General features: G+C 36.6%; 1 long non-coding RNA gene across 1 annotated transcript; it reads right to left on the bottom strand.

Annotated features, from left to right (window-relative positions):
- Positions 1-926: 926 nt before the first annotated feature.
- Positions 927-8,637, bottom strand: LOC107720831 (uncharacterized). The gene is made up of 4 exons (XR_001637649.1): positions 8,561-8,637; positions 8,033-8,142; positions 3,050-3,243; positions 927-1,311 (listed from the first exon to the last, which is right to left on the bottom strand). It is a non-coding gene; the product is annotated as an uncharacterized LOC107720831 (long non-coding RNA).
- Positions 8,638-10,788: the final 2,151 nt, after the last annotated feature.

Raw genomic sequence — 10,788 nt, 5'->3', positions numbered from 1 at the left:
TATAACTGCAGTTCAGTAATACGAAATGCATGTGAAGATTTCAGATGCAAAAACTTCTAAGTCTGTCTTATTAAATTAATCCCCCCCCCCCCCCCAAAAAAAAAAAAAAAAAAAAAAAGCTTATTCACAATTACTAGTTGAGATCCCTAACTCCTTGAAAATATTTGAGAGATTGACGGCAGTGTTGTGGATGTTGCTATGTCTGAGTTGCATGGGTAATTTTTTGAGCTGGTCTATACTAGCACCTCCAATCCACTCTGAAATGGGAAGATGTAAGTGATTGGTTTGAATAGAGGGAATGTTTCCATTGCAGCTTCTGGCCAAGATGATGTCTCACAAATCTGTACAGTTTGGATTGGCGTATTTTTTCACGAGCAAAGAAGTCTGGCAGGAACTTTTTCAGTATAGATAAACCTCCTTTACAGAAATTGTAAAAAACGTCACAAATAAACAGGCAGTGACTTTGTCTTCATGTTCATACATTTTGCTGTACTATATAAATAAGCTTAAAACAGCTATTTAAATAGTTAAATCAAAAATAAAATGTTAAAATAAGAATTTTGTTTTATTATTTAGTCATGTCATTAATTTTTTGGTAACACTACACAAATTTGTTAAGAATGTTTATAAAATTATTATACAATTATTTTCCATACAACTGTCTGGAATACTTGATATTTCGATTTTATTTTGTGTTTAGTAATTGACCAGAGAATCTTAGCACAAAGTATGCTTGTGTAAATGTCTTTTAATTACTCTGTGCTGTCCTCTACAGGTCAGAATACCACAATGCAAAAACATTCAAGGGCAAGTCGGCTAAAGATTACATATGAATTATGTATGACTTGGAATCGATGACCAATTAGACACTATTCTGGAGATTTTCGCAGAAAAGGTTCCCCTCAGCACCACATGAAGATCCACTGATTTGCACTCGGTGTGTTTTACGCAAGGCGATGTCGAAGATGTGACCGCAGAAAAGGTGCCTCGCGCACACCTCTCATATTTTGTATCACTGTGTAAGGTACCTATAAACACATTAAAAACGTTTGACTAATGTAATTTAGAAACAAAAACAAAGAAAAACATAATATCCCAGAAACGTCTAAAATCCCATTCCGCTGAATGCCTTATCCATATGGACACTCCGCGTGCTTGATGCAGAAGTCGGCTTGCCAAAAATAGCCTTCTTTACACTGGCAAACTCTATTGTTAGTAGCAGAGCATTCTTTCTTAATGTACTGATTTCCTAGAAAGTGCTGCAATACAGCAATTTCGGTAAATAGTTCCAGAACTGTGTGAAATGGTCCTCTGGACCAAGGTTATTTTTGTAAACGAAAACTAAGACGAAAATGATTGGTCAAAAAACATTTTCGTAAACTGAAATAAAATAAAAACATTAAAATAAATGAAAAACTAAAACTAAACTAAACTAACGACAGTTATTGCAAAACTAACTGAAATAAAATAATAATTATCAAAAATAAATAATCGTTTTCGTAATCATTATGTTCTCACCCAATGGTGGAAAAATATATGAGCTGTGTGTCGGTTTAGGGAAATACCTGTAAATGGCGCATCATACACGTGAGGTTATCTGACGGGGAGATGCAATAGCAGAGTCCTGCACGGGTCCTTAGGTAAACCTGCATCCACAGTACATAACAGAACTCCCGACCCGTTATCCGACAGCAGCCAGCACCAATTTAACACTAGAACAGCCACGGGGAAAATTTTACCCGTGGCTGTTTTTCAAATGTACATAAAAGATTTAAAATAAAACATTAAACTCTCCCAGAGGCTATAATGCATGTATTTTCGCGCTGTCATTTTCTTGCCGCTTATGTTTTAACATTGTACATTTCTAGGCAACGCCTTTCACTCACTGATTTAGTGGTTATCAGTTTCATAAATAAAGTCAAAATGACTTTAAAAAGGCGATTGATGGAAGGTAGGTATTAGAAACACTAAATGCAATGAGTGATGGTGAGTCTGATGGTAAGTTATGCGTCCTGGGTCAGCTCAGCATCTGACAGCTCATCTGACAATGATCCAGACATCATATTTACATGTTTTAGCCTCACGTTACTCTAATTGGTAGGCAAAATTATTTATTTTCTCATGTAACACAAGCAATCAAACCAAAATAGGCATTTTAAGTTGGTGCTTTGAAGAAAAATAGACAAGCAGCGCAACAGAACAAAGAACGCGCATCGTTACTGTAAACAATAAAAACTTTTGCCCACATCTTGTGAACAGTCCGCCAGGCTGTTTTGAACAAATGTGCATAAACTACATGCTTATAATTCTTCATAAAAGAAAATAACATATTTAAATACGCATTCAATGTTAAAAACAATTGTCTCTCCTTAAACTCTGCAGTGTGTGGCCGTTAGTCCTTTACAGAAGCATTAAAAATAAAACTTACAAATAAAATGATATATAGGCTACAGAAAGCAGCAACGAGCGCTCCCTAAGCTGTCATTCACTTCAGCGCGAATGCGCAACGATGCAGATCGAATGTTAAGGCATTATTATTGAATTTCATAAGTTCCACTTATGATTTATGCGCGTTTGTTCACGGGAAAGTGAGAAAGACACGACAGTTATGGTATCATGATTATGGTTAAATAAGATGAAAGACATAATATAAAAGAAATTAGCTACATTTATTTTCAAATTAAAAATCACAACACACATGTATCATTCAGTAGTGCGTTTTAAATATAATGTAAGCGCAACTTGTGTAGTTTTAAAAAGGCATAACTGCTTCATTTAGATGTGTATTTGTATACTTTTACCATCTAATCATTCTCAGCATGCTTTATTAGCGATTTAGTGATCTGTTAATTCTGCTAAACTTTAATCAGCCTACTAAAACTAAAACTAAACTATATAAAAACTAAATAGAAATGTGTTCACAAAATAAAAACTAAACTAAAACTAACAAAATTATTAATGAAACTAATAAAAACGAAACTAAATTTTATTGCAAATTTGAAAACGATATTAAAATAAAACGAATTAAAAAATGCAAAACTATAATAACCTTGCTCTGGACATGGCGAGCAGGTGGTGTCCTCAGTTGCAGTGCAATGTTTACTCATGTGGTTTACTGGAGGCAGCGTGTGCATATGAATATCTGCCTTGTGACCAGGTCCTCGTGCTGGTAAGTGAGGACTTCTACTGTCGATGTGCCAGTGTGTAATAGTAGCATCAGTACTAGAGCCAACTGATGTTCAACTATGGAAGAAAAATAATGACAAATGTCTTTGAAACAAAAAAGCATGTTGAATTGCACTAACTGAAAAAATAATGCATTGCATTAACAGTGCTTGTATTTTAATGCCTTGTATTTTCAGGGCTTGCATTTTTAGGGCCTGAAATCCAACATAGTTGTATATTTAAGCTGTGAATATTTCAATTCAAAACATTTCACACACATTTTCATTATTAAAAATTCAATAATTCATATTCACTTTCTAGATTTCACTTCTAAAATATTCAATCTGTTTAAAAAAACGATGTATAATATTCGACAGGCGTTTTTCAGTCCATTTTATTTCACTTTACAAATTCGCTTCCACAAATTCAGTGGTTCAAATTAGCCAAAAAATTCGGCATTGCACATCAGGGAACTGACAAGAATAGCAGTAGAGCACCGATGCATGATCGCCATCTGCTGTCAGTTGCTCACCAGCAGGTGATGCAAGCGGCTGTTGATGAAACCAACTGGTAGTGCAAGTCATTCATTCATTCTAGTGATGGAAATTTTGATTCTTTCAAGAGATTCGTTCATTTTCAGTTCGTTCACTAAAATGATTCGTTCAGATTCGTTCACTGATTCGTTCAGTGACCATTTCTTCATATTACATAAATACGCCAGAAGGTGGCGAAAAAGAGTGTCTTATGCGTTATGTTTTAAGTCAAGGAACGTATTCACCTGTTACAAAAACTGATTTGGCTTTATTAAAATGTGTGCATAATCTACTCATTAAATAAATAAAGTCTAAATAAGTTGTTCAGATGACCAAAGCACAAGGTTTTCTTGCATAATTAACATTTTAATTGTTTGGTCAGACAATTACACATTCATAAATCGGGGATTAAACGTGGAGTTATGTTCTGTATGCTAAATATGAATATATAAACAAGCGTATGTGCACAGTACCTATAACTGAGCTTTGCATCTGCTGATTGCTGATCGATATTGACATGCTAAATGGCCGACTGACCAGGTACTCTCTCATTCATTTCGTTCACGAACGAGATATGTACCAGTTCAGTCATTTCATTCACGAATGAGATGTAGCAGTTCATTCAACTCGTTCACGAACGACAAGTACCAGTTCGGTCATTTCGTTCATGAACGAGAAGATCTCTCGATCTCGTTCAAACTCAAAAGAAACTCGTTCAGTTGAAGGGCGTATTCGTTCACTTCATTCAACAAATCACATGCTCCGTCACATATCAAACTCGAAGGCTATTGGCTCGAGGTTTAGTCATTCTTTGACAGGATGAAACAGTCCACAGAGCTACCCGGTTCACTGATCTGCGCATGCGCTTCTCTGGAGGGAGGAATTTCAGTGAACGAGAAATATGAGTCAATGGATTACGTGAACGATTCGTTCACCTAAAAGATTCGTTCAAAAAGAACGATTCGTTCACGAACGAAACAAGACTAATTCATTCATACAACTGGCTTCCGGGCAAGATGGCGTGTTGAACAGTCGCTCGCGTCAGAGACGGAAGCAAAATTGTCCCAAGATCATCTGTTTACAAAGATGCTCCAAACAATTAAAAAGTATGATCAAACCGACCAGACTGATAATTAAAGAGGGGGACAGTGAAAAGAAGCAAGCTGCTATGAGCACTAAGATTCTCGAACAATCTGCCGACCAGTGGCGTGCACAGACCTCCTGTGGGGCATGGGTGGAAGGACCAAAAAGGGCACAAAAAAAAAAAAAATTACTTCAATAAACATAACCAAATGTATTTTTTGTACAGATTTTAAACTTAATAATTTATGAAATTACCTGTATTTAAATCAGTATTCGTCTTTCTGTTGTCTTTTTAAATATTTGAATAACTTCCTCACGATTAATTGGAATGTCTTGCTCAATGGAGAGCAGCAGTAGGTCAGAAAGCCTCTCTTCATTACACAGACTTCGAAGACTGGATTTCACAAGTTTTAACTTAGAAAATGACCTCTCAACTGTAGAAGTGGAGACAGGTAATGTTGCATACATTTTTAGGAGTTCAGGAAGAGGGGAAAACAGACTCAATCTCATTGTCTTTTAGGCACTTTAGCATTTCCTGGACATTATTTTTGGTGAATGAGTAGGATGCATGTAACACTTTAAGTTCTGTAAAGACCTTTTCTTCCTCAATCCCGTAGAATTTACTAACTGTTCTGACAAATTCAGCATCACCAGGTTCTACTCCTTTTGACCATTTGGATGCTACTGTCAGATTGTGTAAGCCTTTGAGGATAATGCCAGTTGAACTATTATCCTTTCCTTTGAATCGCCTGAGCATCTCTTGAGTGATGGTATCCAAAAAGGTGTAGTACACCCATGTTCGGTAGAACTCCTCCAAATTCTCAGGGTGATGGTCTTCTCCTGTTGACTTGGAACTGTTCTGGGTCTTGACTCACCAGGTATTTTGTCAGTAAACTCAATTCCAGCAGCCTCAGCCCGCTCCTTTGCTTTTTCAAAGACAACCTTGAATTCACTTTCTGTCTTCAGTTCTTGAAGCCTTTTTAGCACTCCTTCCACCAGTGTGTATGACACTGCTAGATGCAAGATGAAGAGCAGCTGATGCAACAGTAGTCTCCTGAAACACTGGGGTGGCCACCTCCAAACAAAACATAAACTCAATTTATGCTGCGAAACAACATTAGAGCATCACCTGCAGCTGGATCAGGTGGATTGCTGTCTGAGATTTTTTTCAACAGCTGCATAACTGCAGAAAAGACTTTCTGCAGTGCTTTTAAGGCATGTTCTCAACAGGCCCAACGTGTGTCACTCAGCTGTTTTAATTCCCAGGTTTTCTCTTCAGCATACAACAACTTTTCTTTTCTAAGCATTTCTATGAAGGCAGCATGACGCTTGCTAGAAGAAGACAGGGAAGTGTAGAGCCTCTCTACCAAATTAAAAAAACGCACAAAATGGAGGCTTGATTTAGCAGTCTCCACTAACACTAAGTTTAAACAGTGACAGTTTAAACAGTGAATTTGGCAGTGCACAAAGAGTGCTTTTTCATTTTGCCTCTGAATTCTAGCCTGCAACTAACTAGCACTCATGTTGGCTGCACCATCGTAGCCTTGACCCCGGATATTTTCAGCATTCAACCCATTTTCTGAAAGAAGGGCCATTACCACTTCCTCCAAGTCTTGGCCAGTTGTTGATTTAACGTGACACACTTGGATGAAACGCTCCTTTATTTGCATGTCATGGACAAACCGGACCACAAAGGACACTTGCTCTGAGTGTGACACATCAGTAGTTTCATTCAGAAGAATTGAAAATATCTTGGCCTCATTAATCTCTTTCAGAATGACATTTCTTACTTGTGTTCCAAGAGATCGTATTAGGTCATTTTGGGTCCTGTTAGATAAAAGTGTCACCTGTGGCTTCTTGTTTTGGGACTGAGTGATCTGTATACACTCAAGATGCATTCTGAGGACACTGTCATATTCCGCTAAGAGGTGCACAAACTCAAGGAAGTTTCCTCTGTTTGAACTGGTGCTGCTTTCATCATGTCCCCTAAATGCCAGTCCTTGTCTTGCCAAATATACTGTGATGTCTATTAAGCGAAACAGGGTTTCTCTGTTCTTCTGTCTTTCTTTTTCATTTGGTAACACCTTCTGCAGCCTGAGCTTTAAAAGCTTCAACTAAAGGCCCCTTTCTATAGTTGGCCCACCTCACCATACTGATCAAATGGGCTTCAGTGGCTGCATGCTCATGGATCTTTTCAACAGCCTTCCTCCAGTTGACAACTCCAGTTGTTCTCCATGCAGTCCTGGCTTTAAACTTTTCTTCTGTCAAGAAGAGACGACAACTAAAGCAGTACATGGCAACTTTTTCCACAGAATACTCCAGCCAGTTGTTACCAGCATACCACTGGCTCTGAAAAGACCGTCCTTGTGGATTTTTTGGAAAGCCAGCTACTGGTTGACATGGCCCAAGAGAGCAGCAGAACTGTATATAGTTGCTATTAACCTTTATTTTAAGCTGATCAACATGAGCTGGGTCTGTTGGAAACTGTAAGGTCATCAAGGATGGGTAAATGGCTTTGTTTATTTGTACCCTGAACCTGGTATTCAATATCTGCTTCTGCAGCTCCTTCCTCGGTTTTCTCTCTATCCTTTTCTTGAATCATCTCTCCTTGTACCTCCCTTTTCATCTCTTCCTCTTCCTCACGGTATTCAATATCTGCTTCTGCAGCTCCTTCCTCTGTTATCTCTCTATCCTTTTCTTGAATCATCTCTCCTTGTACCTCCCTTTTCATTTATTCCTCTTTCTCACTGGGCCTAATGTCTCCTTGTATTTCCTCACTTATCTCACTTTCTTCCTCATTGGCTCTAACCTCTCCTTCATCTTTCTCACTTGTCTCAACTGCTTTCCCTTGAATCTCTCCAATACTCTCCTTATCTGAACTCCAACGCTCTATGAAAAACAAATTTAATTACATTATTTTTATATTAAAGGGATGGTTTGCCCCAAAATAAACATGATTTCTTCTGTGGAAAATACAATTTAATTACATAATAATTTTGGCCATATAATGAATGGAAATGGGGACTCCATTTTGTTCCCCACTGCCTTTCAATATATGGACAAAACAAATCTTGTAAATATTCCACAGAAGAAAGTCATGAATTGAAACTACATATAGATGAGTAAATGATGACAGAATTATCAATTTGGGTGAATTATTCCTTTTAATAAAAACTTCTCATTAAGTATTTTATGGACTGTAATATAAGTATAATAGCTTATTAGCTTAAACAAAAAAATTTAAACAGTACCGTCATCTTTATTCTCTCTCCTCAGCCAACTTGTGAGAGGGATGCTACCTTTGGCTGCATCAGAGAGTTCCTTGTGTTTTTTTCTTTTGATACTTTCTTTCCTTGGCATTCTATTAAAGTTGTTGATATTATTATTAACTTTTAAACAAAACAGTGAGAATCAAGAAGTTAATCATGTTGAATTCATGTTTAGTTTTGTTGATATTGTAAACTTTATGTTTGTATTACATGGATGACAGTGCTAGCTATCATTAAATCAAAGATATAAATTTCTTGCACGTTAGAGTTGGACGTGGAATTAGATTTAATTTCACTAAATGCATTTCTTTGAGCTAATGACATGAGAACATGCTAAACTATGCTAGCGCCGTTTAATGACCTTACATAAAACAAATGAAAGATCAATGTCAGAAATGTGGCAGCAATCGAGTGATACTTATATTATAATTAAGCATAACTCGCATGCTACTGCATTCGCTAAGTTTACAACAACATTATGGTAGGATAAATGTCCATTTTCCGCGTTACCTGTCTGCTGCTCGTGTTTTGAAGACTCGCGGCTAAGATCTTCTTCTTCTTCTTCTTTTAATTTTATTGGCGGTTGGCAAACCGTATATCAACTGTTTCATGCTTTATTGCTCCTCTTGCCAGAATATCTACAATCTCATTTCCTTCCACCCCTACATGAGCAGGAACCCAAAGGAAGGAAACATTCAGCCCTTTATCATACAGTATTAAAAGTAAGTTGAATATCTGGTATATGATATCTTGTCTACATGATGTTTTCCCAGATTGAATACTAGATAGAGCAGATAAGCTGTCAGAAGCTATGATTACATTTTGGTTCTGTTTATTTCCTTCCAGCCACTGTAATGCCAATAAAATTGCTAAAAGCTCTACTGTGTACACCGATAAATGATCTGCTGTTCTTTTTTTAACTGCTATTTCATAATGCGAAATGGAGAAAGCAGCCCCAGTACGGCCTGTCTCTGGCTGCTTTGATCCATCTGTAAATATGAATAGTTTGTCTTGATAAAGGTCCATATAGTTTTGAACTATTATCCTCTGTGGCATTATTTTCGATTTTTCTTTTAACATTTGTTAAAGGCTTATATCTACAGATGGCTTTAAGAATTTCCAAGGTGGTACAGTTGATAGTACCACAATGGGGCTTACTTCCCACCCAGCAAAAACTCGTTGAAAAGACGTCAATGCCAGACGTCTAAACAACGTTAAAATTTGGTTGAAAAGTGAAAGGTGAAAAGACGTCTTTTTCAAGTTGTCGAAAAGACGTCTATAAAAAGACGTCCAAATTACGTCTAAATTTGGTTTAAAAATGGAAGGTGAAAAGACGTATTTTCAGGCCTATTTACAACCGTGAATTCATTGATTATATTTATATTTCATATTCACAATTACTGTCAAAATAAGACAATTCACAAGAGTACCAAAACATTTATTGACACATTAAATACATCTTTCACGTAAAAAAAATCTTAAGCCTACATTTTCAAACATACCATAAAAACTGTAATATTGTGAAATATAACTACAAAAAGAATTATTTTCTATGTGAATGCATTGCAAAATGTAATTTATTCCTGTGAACTGAATTCTCAGCATCATTACTCCAGTCTTCAGTGTCACATGATCCTTCAGAAATCATTCTAATATACTGATTTGGTGCTCAAGAAACCTTTCAGTTGTGCTGCCCAATATTTTTGTGGAAACCAATATATTTTTCAGTATTCTTATAATAGAACTTGCAAAACAGCAGTATTTATTTGAAAGTTTTTTTTAACAATTCTTTACTGTAACTTTTCATCAAATGAATCCATCTTTTCTGTATAAACATCATTTTTCATCATTTATATCTTTAAAATATTGAAAATGTTTATAAAACAGAACAAGGACTAATTATAACCACATTAGAACATATTTCACCCAAAAATGTAAATTTGGTCATTAATTACTTACCCTCATGTCGCTCCAAACCCATAAGACCCTTTTGTGCAGAACACAAATGAAGACATTTTTAACAGATGCCTTGTGTACGCAAAAAACAGCAACTTTACTACCTTTCTGACGCTTGAAAGTGGTGGTTGCATAAACTGTGAAATGGAGGGACAGAAATTTCTCAGATTTCATTAAAAAGATCTACATTTATGTTTCAAAGATGAACAAAAGTCTTACAGGTTTGGAACAACATGAAGGTGAGTGATGAAAATTTTTGGTTTAACTAACACATTAGGTAAATCTGTTCCCTCGGGGGCACCAGTAGATCTCTGATCTTCTGGTTCTTCTGCTCCTTCCACCATCCCAATCCTGGATTATTGAGCCACGACAGAAGTTTCCACTTTGAATGCTTTAGCCTGGCTGTTTTTTCTCCAGCATCTAAAGAGAGAAAGAAAACAATAACCAAAATGTAAATTTAAAAATAATAATAAAAAAAACAATGGTTGTCCAAAATGTAAAGTATACACTTGAGTTTTCCCTACTGTTAGGGCATTTCTACCTTAGGGCACAAAAGAGTGGGGACTTACAGGATAAGAACAATTTTCTAGAATTTTCAACAGTTTTTTGTCACTTCCTATACAGGGCTCCAGACTGCAAACAAATGGTCGCATTTTGTGACCGTTTTTTCTGCCAGTGCGACTAAATTTTGTGAGCAATCACACTGGTGCGACCACTACGTTGCCCCACCTCACATAAGCGCTGCTATTTCTGTTGCATATAAGAAACATCAAACAGCAAGC

The sequence above is a fragment of the Sinocyclocheilus rhinocerous genome, unplaced genomic scaffold (genome assembly GCF_001515625.1).
Source record: "Sinocyclocheilus rhinocerous isolate Xijiao unplaced genomic scaffold, SAMN03320098_v1.1 scaffold8568, whole genome shotgun sequence".
Taxonomy (NCBI): domain Eukaryota; kingdom Metazoa; phylum Chordata; class Actinopteri; order Cypriniformes; family Cyprinidae; genus Sinocyclocheilus; species Sinocyclocheilus rhinocerous.
The sequence above is the reverse complement of the archived record's forward strand: the minus strand, read 5'-3'. Positions and strand labels throughout refer to the sequence as shown.